The 16,647-nt window shown below is 39.9% G+C and overlaps 1 pseudogene; it reads left to right on the forward strand.

Annotated features, from left to right (window-relative positions):
- The first annotated feature begins 12,372 nt into the window (after nucleotides 1–12,372).
- Nucleotides 12,373–13,224, forward strand: LOC141543326 (ubiquitin-like protein 5 pseudogene; annotated as a pseudogene).
- The last annotated feature ends 3,423 nt before the right edge of the window (nucleotides 13,225–16,647 follow it).

Below are 16,647 nucleotides of genomic sequence, written 5' to 3' on the forward strand. Positions count from 1 at the left end.
TCTCGGGGAAACCGAGGCTCTGAGAGCATGAGGCCCTTACTTGCCTAAGGGAGCAAGGAGGCCCAATGCAGAGGGCAGAACTCTGGAAAAGTGTACGTGAAACTAGGGGTTCACTCAGCGGAAGTGAGGAGATGATGGTTCTCTGGATCACCTACTTGCTCAGTACTTCGCATGGTGATGTCATGGTTCTCTAGTTCGCACATGCTCAGTGTGCTGTAATGATGTAATTGTACTAAGATATCTAAGGGCTGAGAAGGACCGGGCAGGAGACATTCCATCTGTGACCCGCCCCGTGGTGGCGGTCCTGCCTTCACTTCTCCACTAAAACCAAGACTCGGGCTGACCGGAGGACCTCCAGAAAACTAGCCCGAATATTACAGCACGTCACCCCCTGCTCCTAACTCCTCCATTCCTAACCTTCTCTGTGTCCCCAGCGGACCTTCCTAGAAGTCTGGGGAATCCCATAGACCCTTTCTCGGACTAATGCTTTTAGAATTGTGAAATAAATTCCATGGCATCGCAAAGGGAAGAAGTTATGTTGATATGCAATTATCAAAATAGTAAAAGACTAATTCATGCCTCTCCCCCCCCCCCCCATTGGAAGAACCAAGAATGTTCTCAAGGTCTGTGATCATAATGAAACAATTAACATTTACATAACTACTATGTGCAGGCCTACTATGCCAGGCACTATGCTAAGCATTTGACCAGTATTATTTCTTCCTCACACCCCTGGGAAGGAGGATTGTGATTACCCCATTTTACAGATGAGAAAACCGAGGTGGTGAGTGGCTTTGCCAGGTTTGCACAGCCAGTTAGTCTCCGGGATCGGATTTCAGTTCAAGTTTTTCTGATTCCAGGATGTTCTCTTTCCAGGTGAGACCCGTTCTAGGTTATCCACAGGAATCTCTAAAGATTGCTGGATATGGAAACAGGGGCCAGGGCTCACATACTGGCATTTACATTCAATAAACGCATTAACTTGTTCTTCTAGTTGGATATAAACACGGGAAGGCTGGATTGAAATCGGCCCATTTGGATTCAGGTCCCAACTCGAACACAAGTGCACATGATGGGGGTGTGAAACCGTAAAATTAACACTCTGAAATTCTGTTCCCTTTGATTCCCAGCCTCCCAGACTCCATAGAGTCTGACAGAGAGCATATCTCCCCAGACGAGTTAAGCATCTATATTCAATTGGAAATCTTGGTCAAAAGCACTCCATTGATCTTTATTTTTTTTTTTGGGGGGGGGGGTGCCACTTCTTCAGGAAATTCCAGATTCTCGAGAAAGGTCTTGGTCTGATAATCAGCTCAAACTGCCCCAAATCCCCCCTTCCCCACCATAAAAAGGGTTTCTGTTCACTCATTTCTTTGCAGAAGTCCAAAGCAGGGCTGTGCCTCAGTCCCTTGGTATAGCTGCCTGTCAGGACCCCTGCCCGCTGTGAAGACATTCTCTTCTCAGCGAAAAAACCTTTTGTTATTTCTCTGCCACTGAGGAAGTCAGTCTCCTAGCAAAGCTGACTTCTCATCCAACAATAAACTTCTGTTTTTGCTACTTAAAATATTTTGGGTTTGTGAATTCTTTCCACGAAGGACCTATGCCTCTGATCAAAAGGGATTTCCACAACTCTCTGCCACTAGAACCTCATCCCCTGTGTGATCCTGTATCACTTGGACTCACAGAAACCATTTTTTAAAAAATACCTTTTTTTAAAGCTTTCCTTAGAAATATTAAGAAGTATTAATCTCAAAAGTAGTTTCCAAATTTTTGAATATCCTTTTAGAGGACAAAAAGACATTTTTAGGGAAATGGATTAAGAATGGGTACAAACCTTTTAATCCTAAATCTAATTTTAATTTTAATTCCACAATGGAATCTATTCCGAATATATCTTCTTTATATTTATTTCTTATTAAAAGAAGGGACTGTGTTTTTCTGTTTCTTATATTCCTAGCATTTAGTATGGCTGATTGGTGAAGAGATCTGAGGTCACTAGGTGGGGTTGGCAGAGAAAGCCTGAAATATTGATAACTCCCTGAGGCAAGCAGGGAAGGTCACTGTTGGGGATCAGCTTAATTTAACCATCCCACTACCCCCTGTGGAGGTCATGGGTAACTCCACTTTGCCATATCTAATCAGAAAGCCAAGTTATAGCCAATCCCTGAGGTTAATTTCCCCCTATAATTCTGCCATTTGGTTTCCTTTTGGGTTAGTCTGCCCTCCCCTCTATGAGCCTATGCCTCACAGTGTCTTTCTCCTCCCCATCACTCTCCTTTCCTCCCTTCTTCTTGTACCTAACTTAAATCTTTTAGTCTGCTAAAGTCCTCTATGGATCTAGCCTGCCACTCAATGCATATTACAACTTTATGGAATATTTCCTTTTTCCTAGTTAATTGTGAGTTCCACTGAAGAACTTGTCTTTTCTCTTTGGGAGCTAGTAAGTGTCTGAGGCTGGCTTTGAACTCAACTTTCTGAAATAGATGCTGTTCTAATGGCAGAGTAGAGAGTTGTGGGGATCCCCTTTTGGTCTGAGACGCAGGTCCTTCATGAGAGAATTCACAAACCCAAAATATTAATGGCAAAAAGGAAGTTTTATTGGCACTGAGGTCTCTTCACAGTGGGCAGGAGTCCTGACAGGTAGCTATGCCAAGGAGAGGTTCCTTGACAAGACATAGTCCTGTTTTTGACATTCTGCAAAGAAATGAGGTTGGTTTTTTTTCTGTCCTTAAGATATAGTAAATTTAATATTTTGAGATGATGATCAGTGCTTGTCTTGTTTGGCTCCTTAAGTTATTTTTTTATTTTATAATTATAAATTTTTTGACAGTATAATGCATGAGTAATTTTTTTTATAACATTATCCCTTGTATTCATTTTTTCCAAATTTTCCCCTCCCTCCCTCTATTCCCTCCCCTAGATGACAGGCAATCCCATACATGTTACATGTGTTACAGTATAACCTAGAATACAGTATATGTGTGTAAATCCAATTTTCTTATTGCACATTAAGTATTAGATTCCGAAGGTATAAGTAACCTGGGTAGATAGACAGTAGTGCTAACAGTTTACATTAACTTCCCAGTGTTCCTTCTCTGGGTGTCGTTGTTTCTGTCCATCATTGATCAACTGGAAGTGAGTTGGATCTTCTTTATGTTGAAGATTTCCACTTCCATCAGAATACATCCTCATACAGTATTGTTGTTGAAGTGTACAGTGATCTTCTGGTTCTGCTCATTTCACTCAGCATCAGTTGATTTAAGTCTCTCCAGGCCTCTCTGTATTCCTCCTGCTGGTCATTTCTTACAGAGCAATAATATTCTATAACCTTCATATACCATAATTTACCCAACCATTCTCCAATTGATGGACATTCATTCATCTTCCAGTAAAAAATGAGTTTTAAATTGCCCTTTAATAGGAAATCTGAGACTGAAGTTCCCAGTTGAAAAGAAAGCCAATATCCCCAGGCCTGGATACTTATCGATATCAGGGCCAGATCTCCCAATTGAATGAAAATAACTTTGAAGGCTTTTTCAGCCTGATTGGTGGGGGGGGGGGGTCAGTTTCAATGCAGGGTGATTTGCCTCAGAAAAGGCCTGGCCTGGAAAGTATGTTTTCTCTTATTTTCTCCTAGACTTTTAGGAGCCTGGGACATCCCAATCTCTCTTTTTTTGCAGATCAAACAGGACATAGTTTCAGTGACTATTTTACACAATTTTTACAGAGTTCACCTGCATCAAAAGGGTACACAATTTAGGGGACATAGTTTTCAGAGTTCATCCCCGTCAAAGTTAGTGTAGCTGGATGGAAGAGTGGATAGAATGTAGAGTCTGGGGTCAAGACTCATCTTCCTGTCTCTCCCTTATTTTCCTGTTTCTCCCTTTCCCTGAGTTTACTCTTTCCCAATTCTTCCCTTCAGCCTTGATTCTATTGGGCCCCCTCTCAGGCAGAGTCTGGACTCTGGTTTCTGCCATCCAGAGGGAAATACTTTCTTTTAATATAAAGGAAAATGGGTAGAAATGTTCTAGAAAAATCTCTCATTGGGAAAGAAATCTAGGAGTCTTCTTAACAAGGTTTTTTTGTTTTGATTTTGTAATTATTGTCATTTCCCCCCCTTTACCACAACTATTTGCTCTTTGCCCAGAGTGATGAAACTGACTAGTGAGGATTAATTTTTAATTCTTGCTCTTAAGTAGTTGAATATTATTTTTTGTCAACCTTTTCCCGGAATTCAGTCTAAGACAGGCCATGTGTGAACTTTTGTTCCTCTCAAGTGGCTGGCATGAATGGGGGCCTATAGTAAGGAATGTGCTTGGGGTGGGTTTAGGTAGGAGGAGTTATAAAGAGAAAAACCACAAGCAAGAGAAGACTACAAAAGATCTTGTCGATGTCATCCTTAAAGGATGCTCAGTCTGCCTCCTATTTGGTTGATTCTGATTCCTAGTCAGGTCCCAGTCTGACCTTCCTCTGGATAGTAAGGGAGCTCAAGTAAATCAAGCTGGTTAGTAAAGTCATTAATCATTCATTTTTCACACTTTCAAAAAAAAAAAAATCTCTAGTTCTTTTGAGCTCCAAGCCAGAAATCCTTGAAAACTGGAATCTGACTTTTTCTCTGTCAACTTTTATAGGTAATCTTGCAGTCTCCAGGCCTTTCATTCTCTTTCTGAGGTTCTCCAAGCAAGTAAACATTACTGAGGTCTTTTACAATTAAAATATTGCCAAATATAAATACTCCAAAGGTAGAGTATTTGCCAAAGGTAGGCAAATGAGATATTTAACTTCTAAGTAATTCCTGCCCTGGAATCCCTTCTAGAGTTGTGGAATCACTTCAGGGGCTTCCATTTTGGAGACTTACCTCCTGACTATCTTATCTTCAGCATAAACCCATGTGGTACTTTCTTTCTCCTCTTTTCAGCTTCCCCATTTGTAAAAAGCTAGAACTGAGCAGATGTATTTGACCTAGATGCAAGGTAACTGGCACTTAGGGCTAATGACCAATTGGACAATTCTCTATTAACATGTTTGGAGGACCCTACTCAACTCTATGCTGGCTGGATCTGTGGGTGTGGTGAGAGAAGGGAGGAGAGATCTTTGGGTAGAGGAGGAGAAGGAGGATCATTCTTTTGGCTGTGGAGTGAGAGGAAGGAGGTGTGGAGATTCCTATATCTAATCCCCTGAGAATGACCCCAAAAGACCAAGAATAAAAGACTTGCTTATCCTGACTCCAGCTGATTCTAAGATATCCAGGTTCACAACACCCATTGTGTTATCTTCTTCAGTTAGAAAGTAAGCTCTGAATCTGAGCATCCCTATTTCCATCAGTAACTGCATGTTAACCAGGATTAGTGAATAGAGGATGAGAACTACAGCACCCATGATCTGGAAGCCTGGCAACTATCTCCTCTTAGTCACAGCCAGGGGAACAACATGAAGCTGAGGATGGCAAGAGAGTGAGAAGTTAGGAGTATTTGAAAGAATGTAGAACTTATCAGAAGAAGATCCCAAAAGGCATTTAGTCTGAGCCTCAAGCTCAAAGATGTAGGTTTAAAATAAAATAAAATAAAATAAAACTAGTATTACTCTTCAATTGGAACAAGAAATTTTGAATATTCTGCTTTTTAAAAAAATATCAATTGTGATATTAGGAAAATTCCAGAATTTTTTTGTGCAGAAAAAAAGCTAAATAAATTCAAATTATCTTAATTTTGTGTCTTCTTTTGTTTTTCTGAATCTTAATCTATCAAATGAATTAAATAAGTAAGCTCTTCGAGGGCAGGGCAGTCTTTCTTTTTGCTTGTATTTGTGTTTCCAGCAATCAGCACAAAATCTAGTACATAGTACTTAATTTTTCTTGAATTTTTGTTGTTCAGTTGATTTCAGTCATAAATGACTCCCCCAAGACCCTCTTTGGGATGTCCTTGGCAAAGATATTGGAAAGATTTGCTATTTTATTCTCCAGCTCATTTTATAGATGAGAAAACTTTGCCCAGGATCATATAGTTAGTGTCTGAACCAGATTTGAATTCATAAAGAATTCTTTCTGACTTTAGGAGTAGCATTCTATCCACTGTGCTACCTAGCTGACTTGCTCCCAAATAACTTATGTTCTAGATGGAAACCACTGGAGCAGGGTCCAGGAGAAATGACAAAACTAATAACAGGTCTGTCTGTGTTAGGGTGAATAGTCTAATGACATCAATAAGAGAAATCATTGGATTTATAGAGTTGAAGGCATTGGAGATGTGAGTTGCATATACCTTGTGTGTGTGTGTGTGTGTGTGTGTGTGTGTGTGTGTGTGTGTGTGTGTATGTGTGACTCTGGCTACACATAATCCCTGTTCATGGTCCGTTTTGTGTTTTCTTTGTGATCTATATTTTGTTTTTGTGGTATTTTTCAGTCATGTTTGACTTTTCATGATCCCATTTGGGATTTTCTTGGCATTATAATAGAGTGCTTTGCCATTTTCTTCTCTTGTTCATTTTACGGATGAAGAAACTAAGACAAATAGTGTGAAGTGATTTGCTCAAAGTGACAGTGTAAGCATCTGAAGCTGGACTTGAACTCAAAAAGATGAGTTCCTGATTCCATGCTCCATCCATGATACTATATCCATGGTACTACCTAGCTGCCTACTCTTTGATACTGTGCATATTTATGAAAGGGTGAACATTAAACTAAGGGAGTTGTGATTTCATTAAATGTCTTTACATTAAGCTAATTGTGTTCTCTGGTTGATAGTTAAACTAGTTCATGAACTATAATTTTTGAGGTACCTTGACTCTTGAATAGCCATCCCCTGGAGCACCCACCCCTTGAGTTGAGGAATGCCCTACTGACTTCTTTTGACTTGTGTGTGAGCTCCAGCTTTGCTGCTTATATTGCCTTGAATAAATAATTTAATCTCTATGCTCATTTTCTATAAAAAAGAGGGAATTGGACAAGATTATTTCTGTTTTTGTGAGCTCTAACTCTAAAGTGGTAAGCAGCTTAAATTCATTCATGTCTATTTAAGTTTCAATAAGGTTAGCACTTGATAGTCCTTGGACACTATCTGTAAAGTTTACAGATTTATCATAATAATGCTACCTTATATTAGCTGTATTAGCACTAGACCAATTCTTGCAACCTTTCCCAATTCTTGCCCTCTAAAAAATTATGGCTCTATCATGATAGTAGATATACTATATCTGTTGTTGGAGAAAATACATGTTGACAAGAAGTTACTATGAATTCAGGAAAACTTTTTAATAAAACTATATTTTATTAAATCAAATAGAATTTACATGCATTTGACAAATATTATATATACATACATATATGTATATATGACACATCATTTATGCTAGCCACAGAAAATATTTTTGAAGATTTATGGATTCACTGGACTTTTCCAGTTGTGTAACTCTTATATTTAGTAGTCTGTGGCCCACATGTTAGAGATCACTGCACTAAGTGATGTCTAAAGTCCTTTTCTGTTCTGTATTGGTCTTATAATTTTTAGTGTTATAGACTAGAAAAGATTTGGAATCAGGAGAGACCAAAGTTTGAATCCCATACTTCTCAGAGCATTAGAGTTTTGTTGTCAGTTTCAATAAGTATACCTGTCCATTATGGCACATCTATAATTCTTTATCCACCAAGACACATTTGCTTCATATATAAAATGGAGAGTGTTGACTAAGACAGGGCTTCTTAAACTTTTTCCACTTGTAACCCCTTTCTACCTGAGAAATTCTTACACAGTTTTAGGTATATAAGTATACAAAATAGGTATACAAATCAAACTGGTAACAAATCATAATTTCATGACCCACACATTCAGTTATGAGACGCCATGTGGGGTCACAACCCACAATTTAAAAGTTGGAGATGCCTTTGGCTTCATTTAGCTCTAAATCTATGATCCTACATCTCTTAATTTCAATGGGCCTCAGTTTTTTCATCTGCAAAATGAAGGAATTGGACTAAATGGTCTTAAAGGTTCCTTCCAACTCTAAGCCTAGAGTCTGATTTGTCTTTCTTCAACTGGTTAGAAATGCAGCATATTAAGAATAAGAACAGTTTTCAGTATTTTCCATATTTCTATAGCTTGGTTAATGCAATCAACTCAATGCAAAATTGTAATGGGCCAGAATTCTGGAGAAATGTACTTGAAACAAGGATTCTTACAAGGTGTTAAACTCAGTGGAGTTGATAAGACAATGGTTATCTAGTTTAGCATGTAAGTTCTCTAGTTCAGTATGATTGATTTAATCTTACAACAAATAATGGTTCCATAGGGGTATAATGATTGGTTTATACTCAATATACTGTAATCATTTAATTATAATAGAGCATATAAACTGGGACAAACTCAGCCAGAGACAGACTCAGAGAAGACATAGGACTGTAGGCTGGAGCTCAAGCTCTCGGACTTAGAGAGACTTCAAGACAGAGACTGGTGTGGTGGCTCTCCTGCTTTCCCCACTGAGATCAAGGCTCTGAAGGGCCAGAAAGCTAGGCCGGGCCCCAGGCAAGGAGACAGGCTGTGAAGAAGACAATAAAGAATTTGGATTTTATCTCTGGCTATTCTTGTGATTACTCAGCCAAAAGAAGGCTGGTCCCAAGACTTCCAGAAAGCTAACCAGAACATTGCACAAAATAGCATTGGGGACAGAGTGATAAAACTGCATGGCAAAAGTCAGGGAAGGGCCTTAGCACTGTTTGGGTGTTTGGATTTACAGGTTTTCTTAAAGGAATAAAACCACAAGAAAATCTTTTTAGATGTATTTCTCTTTTGTTTTAATAGATTTTAAAGGAAATATGAAAGCTTAATAATTTTCTTAATTTTTTATTTAAGAAGCAACTTCTCATATACTCACATCAAGGAGTCAAGCAATCTCTAAACTCTAATGAAATTGTACCTCCCCCCTCCATAATTTGTTGCTTATAGTATCACTATAATAACTAGGACTGGGAACTGTGCCATTCAAATACAGTATCTAAGAGAGTTCCTTTCTAAGCACTTTCCCATAAGTATGCTTTAATAAATACTTAATACTGGATTAACACTTCTTGGGAGAATACTAGACCCAGGATGAGATGATAAATCAGGGCTGGAAGGACTCTTTGGGAATGCCAACCTCCATACTTTCTCAGCATCTTCTTGCTCCATGTAACTCAAGGACCAGGTCCTTACTCTACTCCATTTTGGGGATGCCCAGTTTTGATACCTCCATCTCTCAGTTTTTCTTTATTCCTTCAGGACTCAGATCAAATGCTGGCTTTATAAAAATGCCTACTCCCACCCCCACCCATTGCCTTTTTTCTGAGATTATCTTCCATCTAATTCTTATATTTTGTATGTTCTTAATTATTTACAAACACCTTCCACTAAGGCATGAGCCCTTTAAAGGCAGGAGTGTTGTGTTATATGACCCACCTGAGACCACCTGGGTAGTTCAAAGCTCAGTTTCAAATTCAAATCCTTAAACCTAAATTTCTGCTATGGCAGGATAGATAACTCATTGCTTTTCTGGTAGCTAGCTGAGTGGAATCTAAATTATAAAATATCTGATATATATGTAAAGTATAAAATATAAAATATCTGCTATAGCGTTTCTCAACTGATGGGACCCTTCCTCTATGATCAAAGAGGCTGCATGAAAGTTAGGAGCCACAAGGGGGCAGCAGCAGCTAATCTGAGTTTCCTAGAAAGTGTAATAGAATTGGGAAAGTAAAGAACTCTTGCCTTGAAGAGAATCTCTTGCTCAACAGAGATACTGTAGAAGAAACAAATATGGCAGAGATAATGTATCAACAATGGATTCCAGCATTTCAGAAACCAGTGACATTTTCAGAATTGCATCAAATAGAATCATGATGGACAGAAAAGAGTCTGAACTGAGAAATATGACCTCCACCTCTATGGTAGCAGTTTGAAACGCTCTAGCTAACGATATGGTCTTTCCTGAGATTTTCTCAAATTGTCTTAAAAAGAAAACAACTTTACTCTGACTTTTATTTTTCCCAACTCTTCATTCAATTTGAAATGTTCTGATTTGTTGAGGAAAATTTGAAGAGCCTAGAATTTGACTTATTCCACTACCTTCTCAGTTTCAATTTAATAATAATAATAATAAAAATACATGCATTCTGATTGTAAAGTATTATGTTAAGAAAAAAAATAGAATGACATAGTTACAGAGTAAGGAGATGAACCTGTGATTTCACTAACAGAAAACTCCATAGTGAGGAAGTTCCCCCTAACAATGCACAATGCATTATATATATATATTTACAAAAGGCAAAAATAACCCCTGCCTGTGAGTTTATATTCTAATTGGGCAGGCAACATGTAAATAAATAGGTCCATAGAAAATATGTACAAGAGTAAATAGAAAGTAATCTTAGAAGATGAGCCACTAGCAACTGGAGAGACATTTGCTTCTTGCAGAAAGTGGGAAATACAAGACTTACCTCTCTTTCACAGTGAAAACTTTCCAGCACTTGACAATTAGTATATCACACATAAATTTTTTTTGCTTAATTTAAAAAATATATCAAATTCATTCTGAGCACCAAGCATTGTGTTGACACAAAAATAACAGTCAAAGAGTAAGGAAAGAGAATGAATCTGTGATTTTATCAATATAGAAAACTTCATGGTAAGGAATCTCCCTCTACCAATGCAGGTCACATTTTCTCTGCAAATTATAGTTTGAGAGATTTAGGTCACTGAGCAATCAATTGTATCGAAGAGAATAAAGCTATTTGGGAATGTTCCCTATCTATATAATGAAGGGATGGAACTTAAGTATCTTTTAAGGTCCCGGCCAATTCTTTAAATCCATGATCCAACTGTCCATAGTGCTTTGTACACGCTTATTCAATTTAATTGAATTTGCCTAGTAAGGAATCCATAAGAGCTTAAATTCGTGTGCTCTAATTCATTAAGATGGCAGGCATTAGGTGACACAAAAACCATAAAATTTCATTTTCACATTAAATCAAATTAACAACATCCTAATAAAAGATAGGAAAGTCCTAGAAAGAGTATTTCCCAGGCCACAAGACCCAAGGTGCTGGAAGAATTTACAGGATATTTAGTCCCATCTTCAGAAACACTACATACAGGCCAGACTTAAATTTGAGGCCCCTATGTTGGATGACAAGATCCTTGCAAATGAGGAAACTAAGGCTCATGGAGGTGAGCTTATTTGCCTAAGGTCACCCAGACAGTGGATGTCAGAGATGAGATTTGAACTACGGTCCTTGGAATCAGAGGACCAGAGGTTCTTCTCATTCCAATGCAGTATACAGACACTGCCCACCCCCACTCCACTCCAGCCCAGGATTCAATCAGTGACCTGATGTTCACATCCAATCGAAGACTGCCCTCCAGGAAGCTGAAGTCCCTCCAGAGCTAACTAGGGGGAAACTAGAATCAGAATCTCTGAATTGAATTCCCACCTAAACTGAAGCATTATTCCCTTTTAAAGATGTCAACTAAAGGTAATTAATTGTGCCTCCCCTCAAAGACTCTATTGAGAATAGTCCTCCCTAGTCTTCAGAGACTAGGAAGGAAGGGAGGAAGGAAGGAAGGAAGGAAGGAAGGAAGGAAGGAAGGAAGGAAGGAAGGAAGGAAGGAAGGGAGGAGGGAAGGAAGGAAGGAAGGGAGGAAGGAAGGGAGGAAGGAAGGGAGGAAGGAAGGAGGGAGGGAGGGAGGGAGGAAGGAAGGAGGGAGGGAGGGAGGGAGGGAAGGAAGGAAGGGAGGAAGGAAGGGAGGAAGGAAGGGAGGAAGGGAGGGAGGAAGGAAGGGAGGAAGGAAGGAGGGAGGGAGGGAGGGAGGAAGGAAGAAGGGAGGGAGGGAGGGAGGGAGGGAGACGAAAGAGAAGTCAGCAATGGGCAGAGAAAGGGTAAGTGTAAAGTGTGGGGAAGCAGCCTTAGGAAACCCGCTTAAAAGGGAGAAAGACCATCCTTCTTTCCCTCCCCTCCTCCCCCATCTCTCTCCTCCCCCCCCCCCCCCCCCATGCCAGAGAGCCTCCAGCTGTCTGGGTTTCTGGTCCCGTGGTTCAAAGCCAGCTCTGGTCCATTAAGTCAGCGCCCAGCCTCGAGTACAAGAGGTGGAGGAGACAACGGGACATCTACTCCAGGTCCTCGTTTTGGGGAGAAAGGAAGAAATCAGGAAGGGAATAATTCACATTCAAGTGTTTGAATGTTCTGGGAGTGCCATTGGTCTCCAAGAATTGACAAGAACACGAGTATCTCCAGGCCTCAAGTATCTTGGTAGCTCCAGATACTTAGATTCACAATTTAGAAGGAGGAGGGTGTGCTGGATGAATGGAGAGACTTCCGGTTTGGGGTTTCCGGTTCCGGTTTCCTGTTTCCGATGGCTACAAAAGGCGCCGCAGCAGCCCTCCGGACCATATCGCTGGCGCAGTGAGGTACAAGCAGCTGTTACTGGCGGCGGAAACGTCACGGAGCCATGATCGAAGTCGTGTGCAATGACCGGCTGGGCAAGAAGGTCCGAGTCAAGTGCAATCCGGGAGACTCCGTAGGGGATCTGAAGAAACTGATTGCCGCCCAGACGGGCACCCGGTGGAACAAGATCGTGCTGAAGAAATGGTACACGGTCTTCAAGGACCACGTGACCCTGGACGACTATGAAATCCACGACGGAATGAACCTGGAGCTTTATTACCAGTAGGGGATCGCGGGCACCTGGCGCATGTGTCACAGCGCTGCTTCCTCTCCCTCCCCCTCATGAATGAGACTTCCCGAAGCAATTTCTGTTTAGCCAGTTTCCAGTAGCCATAAGTGCAAACTGGCGGAGCAAGTGCCTAGAAATCAACCAATCATGGACTGAGAGAAATTGGGTAAGACTTATGCGAACTGCTGTAAAGCGAAGCGAACAGCAACTGCAAAACAATATAGACAGTCACCGTTTTCTAAGGACAGTTAAGTCTCCAAGGCTTAGAAGTTTGGATCAATGCCGTGACTAACCACAATGCCACAGGACAGGAGAGAAAGCTGTTCAACTTCCGAATGGGACGGGACGGACTCCGCGTGGAGCTAGAAGCCTCATTCGTTTCTCTTTTTTAACGTGACCAAGGCAGACATTTGTTTTCTTGACTGTACCTGTTTGTGAAATGGCTTTGTTTTCCTTGATTTCTCAATGAGTAAGGAAATGGAGGGGAGAGAAGGCAAAGCTGAAAATAAAATGCAATTTAAAAAATAAACCAGTCTACTGTACTTATTATGGATCATGTGTTAAATCTTGGGGATACTAATGTGAACCAACAACTATATCTTATCAAGAAAAGCATTTTGTTGCCGGATTCTTATCCCACCAAGAAAATTAGCCCCACTAAGTGAGGAAGCAATTTCTTTTTTTTTATAATTTTTTTTGACAGTACATATGCATGGGTAATTTTTTTTTTAAATAACATTATCCCTTGTATTCACTTTTCCAAATTTACCACTCCCTCCCCCCATGACAGGCAATCCCATACATTTTACATGTGTTACAGTATAACCTTGATATAATATATGTGTGTAAATACCATTTTCTTGTTGCACATTAAATATTAGATTCCGAAGGTATAAGTAACCTGGGTAGATAGACAGTAGTGCTAACAGTTTACATTCAATTCCCAGCGTTCCTTCTCTGGGTATAGTTGTTTCTGTCCATCATTGATCAGCTGGAAGTGAGTTATATCTTCTCTTTGTTGAAGACATCCACTAGTGAGGAAGCAATTTCTGGGAAGAGGGCTTCTCAATAATAGCCTTAGGAGTCATGCAGCAAGTGGTGCTCGAACTGAGTGTTGAATGGAGCTCAAGATTCTCCAGGGCAGTGGTGAGGAAACAGCGCATTCCAGGCCAGGGCAGGGTACTAAGATGGGAAATAGAAGATTTCATCCCAGGAATGGAAAGTAGGTCCATTTGGGTAAAATGTAAAATACATGAAAAAAATAATGTCCAACAAGCCAGGAAAAGTGGGTTGGGAGTTTCAATTGTAAAGGTTCTTGAAAATCAAATGCATTTCATTCAAAATGCCAAAGGGAGGTAAGGTGTTTTTTGAGCAGGAGAGTTAACCTTCAGAGAGCTCCTTCCTTTTCTGAACAGCACTAATTATTGGGAAAGTTTTTCTCATAAGGAATTTAGGAGAAATTTACTTTCCTTTGATTTTTATACTATATAGTCATATATATATATAGGTCCTAGTTCTACCCTCAACAAACATTTATTAAGCGCTTACTGTGTACCAGATGTAAAAATATTTTGTAAATGCTGTTTCCCACAGCTAAGATGTAACCAACAGGCTGTGTCCTAAGCTGTCACTTTCTGACAATGTACAGCTTGCACTAAGTGTTCTTGAGGGATTTAGCTGCCCCTATTTCCCACGGATATCAAACCAGTTATCTATAGCTACAGGAAAATCCTCCTAACTCCTAATAATAAGTGAAATATAAATAAAAAGCACTTTGAAGTTCCACCTCACATCATCAGCCCCCAAAGGTGGAAGAAGGAGAGAGTGACAAAGGTGGGAGAAGAGCAGCAGCGGTGGATGGAGATTGGTCCTGGAGAGCAGTTTGAAATTATGTCCATAAAATCACTAAACTGTGTTTGTCAAATTCCAAATAACAACCAATGTAAAATTATATTTTAAAAAAGGCAAAAATAATCCTTGCCTGTGAATTTACATTCTGATGGGGTAGGCAACATGTAAATCAATAGGTCCAAAGAAAACATATACAAGAGTAAATGGAAAATCATCTTAGAAGGTGAGGCAGCTGTCTCATGCAGAAAGTGGCAAATACAATAAGACTAACCCTCCTTTCACACTGCAAACTTTCTAGCACTTGAGAACAACTAGTATATCCCACCTACTTTTTTCTTCTTAATTTAAAAAATATATTAAATTCATTCTGAGTGCAAAGCATCATGTTGAGACACTAAAATGGCAATCAGAGAGGATGAAGACTGAACCTGTGATTTCACCGATATAGAGAAGTTCATGGTCAGGAAGCTCCCTCTACTAATGCAGGTCTGCAAATTAGAGTCTTAGAGGTTTATTTAGGTCACTGAGCAATCAATTCACAAAAGTTTATAAATATATATGGGCTAAGTGTATGTAAGAAATGGGATTTGAACCATAATTCTGGCTCCAAAGTCTTTGCATTATGTCTCACTGCCTACAGAGAAGAATTAAACTAATTGGGAAATTTCCCTATTTGTACAACAAAGGGATAGGATTAAATATCCTCTAAGGTCCCTAATAATGACCTAAATCTATGATCCAATCATCCATAGTACTTTTTACATCAGTAATTCCTAAGTGCTTATTCAATTGAATTGAATTTGCCTAGTAAGAAATTCATAAAAATTCAAACTACAATCCTGGGCCCTTTAATTTCCAGGCTTGAGGGGCAGCTAGGTGGCAAAGTGGATAGAGCACTCAGGAGGACCCGAGTTCAAATGTGGTCTCAGACACTTAACATTCCTAGCTGTGTGACCCTGGGCAAGTCACTTAACCCCAGCCTTAGGAAAAAAAATAATAATAATAATAATTTCCAGGCTTGAGCTCATTATATTTGGAGGTATTAGGTAACTTAACATCAAGTTAACCACATCCTAATTTAAAATACAAAACACAGAATATATGAAGATGCTTTCTATAGTGAGAGAGTCTCCCAGGCTACAAGACTCAAGGTGCTGGCAGAATCTACTCCCACGCCTCAGGAACACTAGAGGCAGGCCAGATTTCAATTTTAGGGCAAAGGAATTCAGATTTGCAGTTAGTACTTGTCCTCCTGAGACCCCCATGGGGGATAACAGGATATAAGCTATCCTTGCAGATGAGGAAACTGAGGCTCATGGAGGTGAGATGATTTGCCTGAAGTCACACAGGAAGGATATGTCAGAGATAGGATTTGAATCCTGGTCCATAGAATCAGAGGATATGGGTACAATCCATTCCATCGTACCCCTTAGGCACATCCCTTCCACCCCAGCCCAGCCCAGCCCATGATTTAATCAATGACATCATGTTATCACCCAATCAAAGAATGATCTCCAGGAAGCTGAAATCCCTCCAGTGGAGACTAGGGACAAACTAGAATCAGAATCTCTGAATTGAATTCCCACCCATAACTGAAGCATTATTCCCTTTTAAAGATGCCAATTACAGGTAATTAATTCTGTCTCTCCTCAAAGACTACTGAGAATAGTTCTCAATTTTTCAGAGGCAGCCCGTCCCTTTTGGGGAACAACTTTCATTTTAAGAGTTGTTCATCCAATCACAGTTGAACTTCCCAGTACTAACCCTATTTCTTATCAACCCCCAGGTACATGTTGGGAGGAATTCTAGCTGGGTAAAGGCTCCAGCTTCCTTCTCTTCCCTCCAGCTAATACTTGAGCTTGACTAATCATCTTGGACACTGTGTATTTTGATTCCCAAGTTTTTTTTTTTTTTTTTTTTTCACTTACCACCACCTATAGGAAAGAGGATTTATATACTTTTTCGAATAGATTGTTTGGGACCCATCTCCACTATACAAGACTGGTCAAGAACACTGACAACCAAAGTTCTAAGACCTGAGATGACGTACTAAGTCAAATTGTGTGTGAGTGAAGAGGGCAGGCCATCAAACCCTGGACCA

The sequence above is a fragment of the Sminthopsis crassicaudata genome, chromosome 5, assembly GCF_048593235.1.
Source record: "Sminthopsis crassicaudata isolate SCR6 chromosome 5, ASM4859323v1, whole genome shotgun sequence".
NCBI classification, from domain to species: Eukaryota; Metazoa; Chordata; class Mammalia; order Dasyuromorphia; family Dasyuridae; genus Sminthopsis; species Sminthopsis crassicaudata.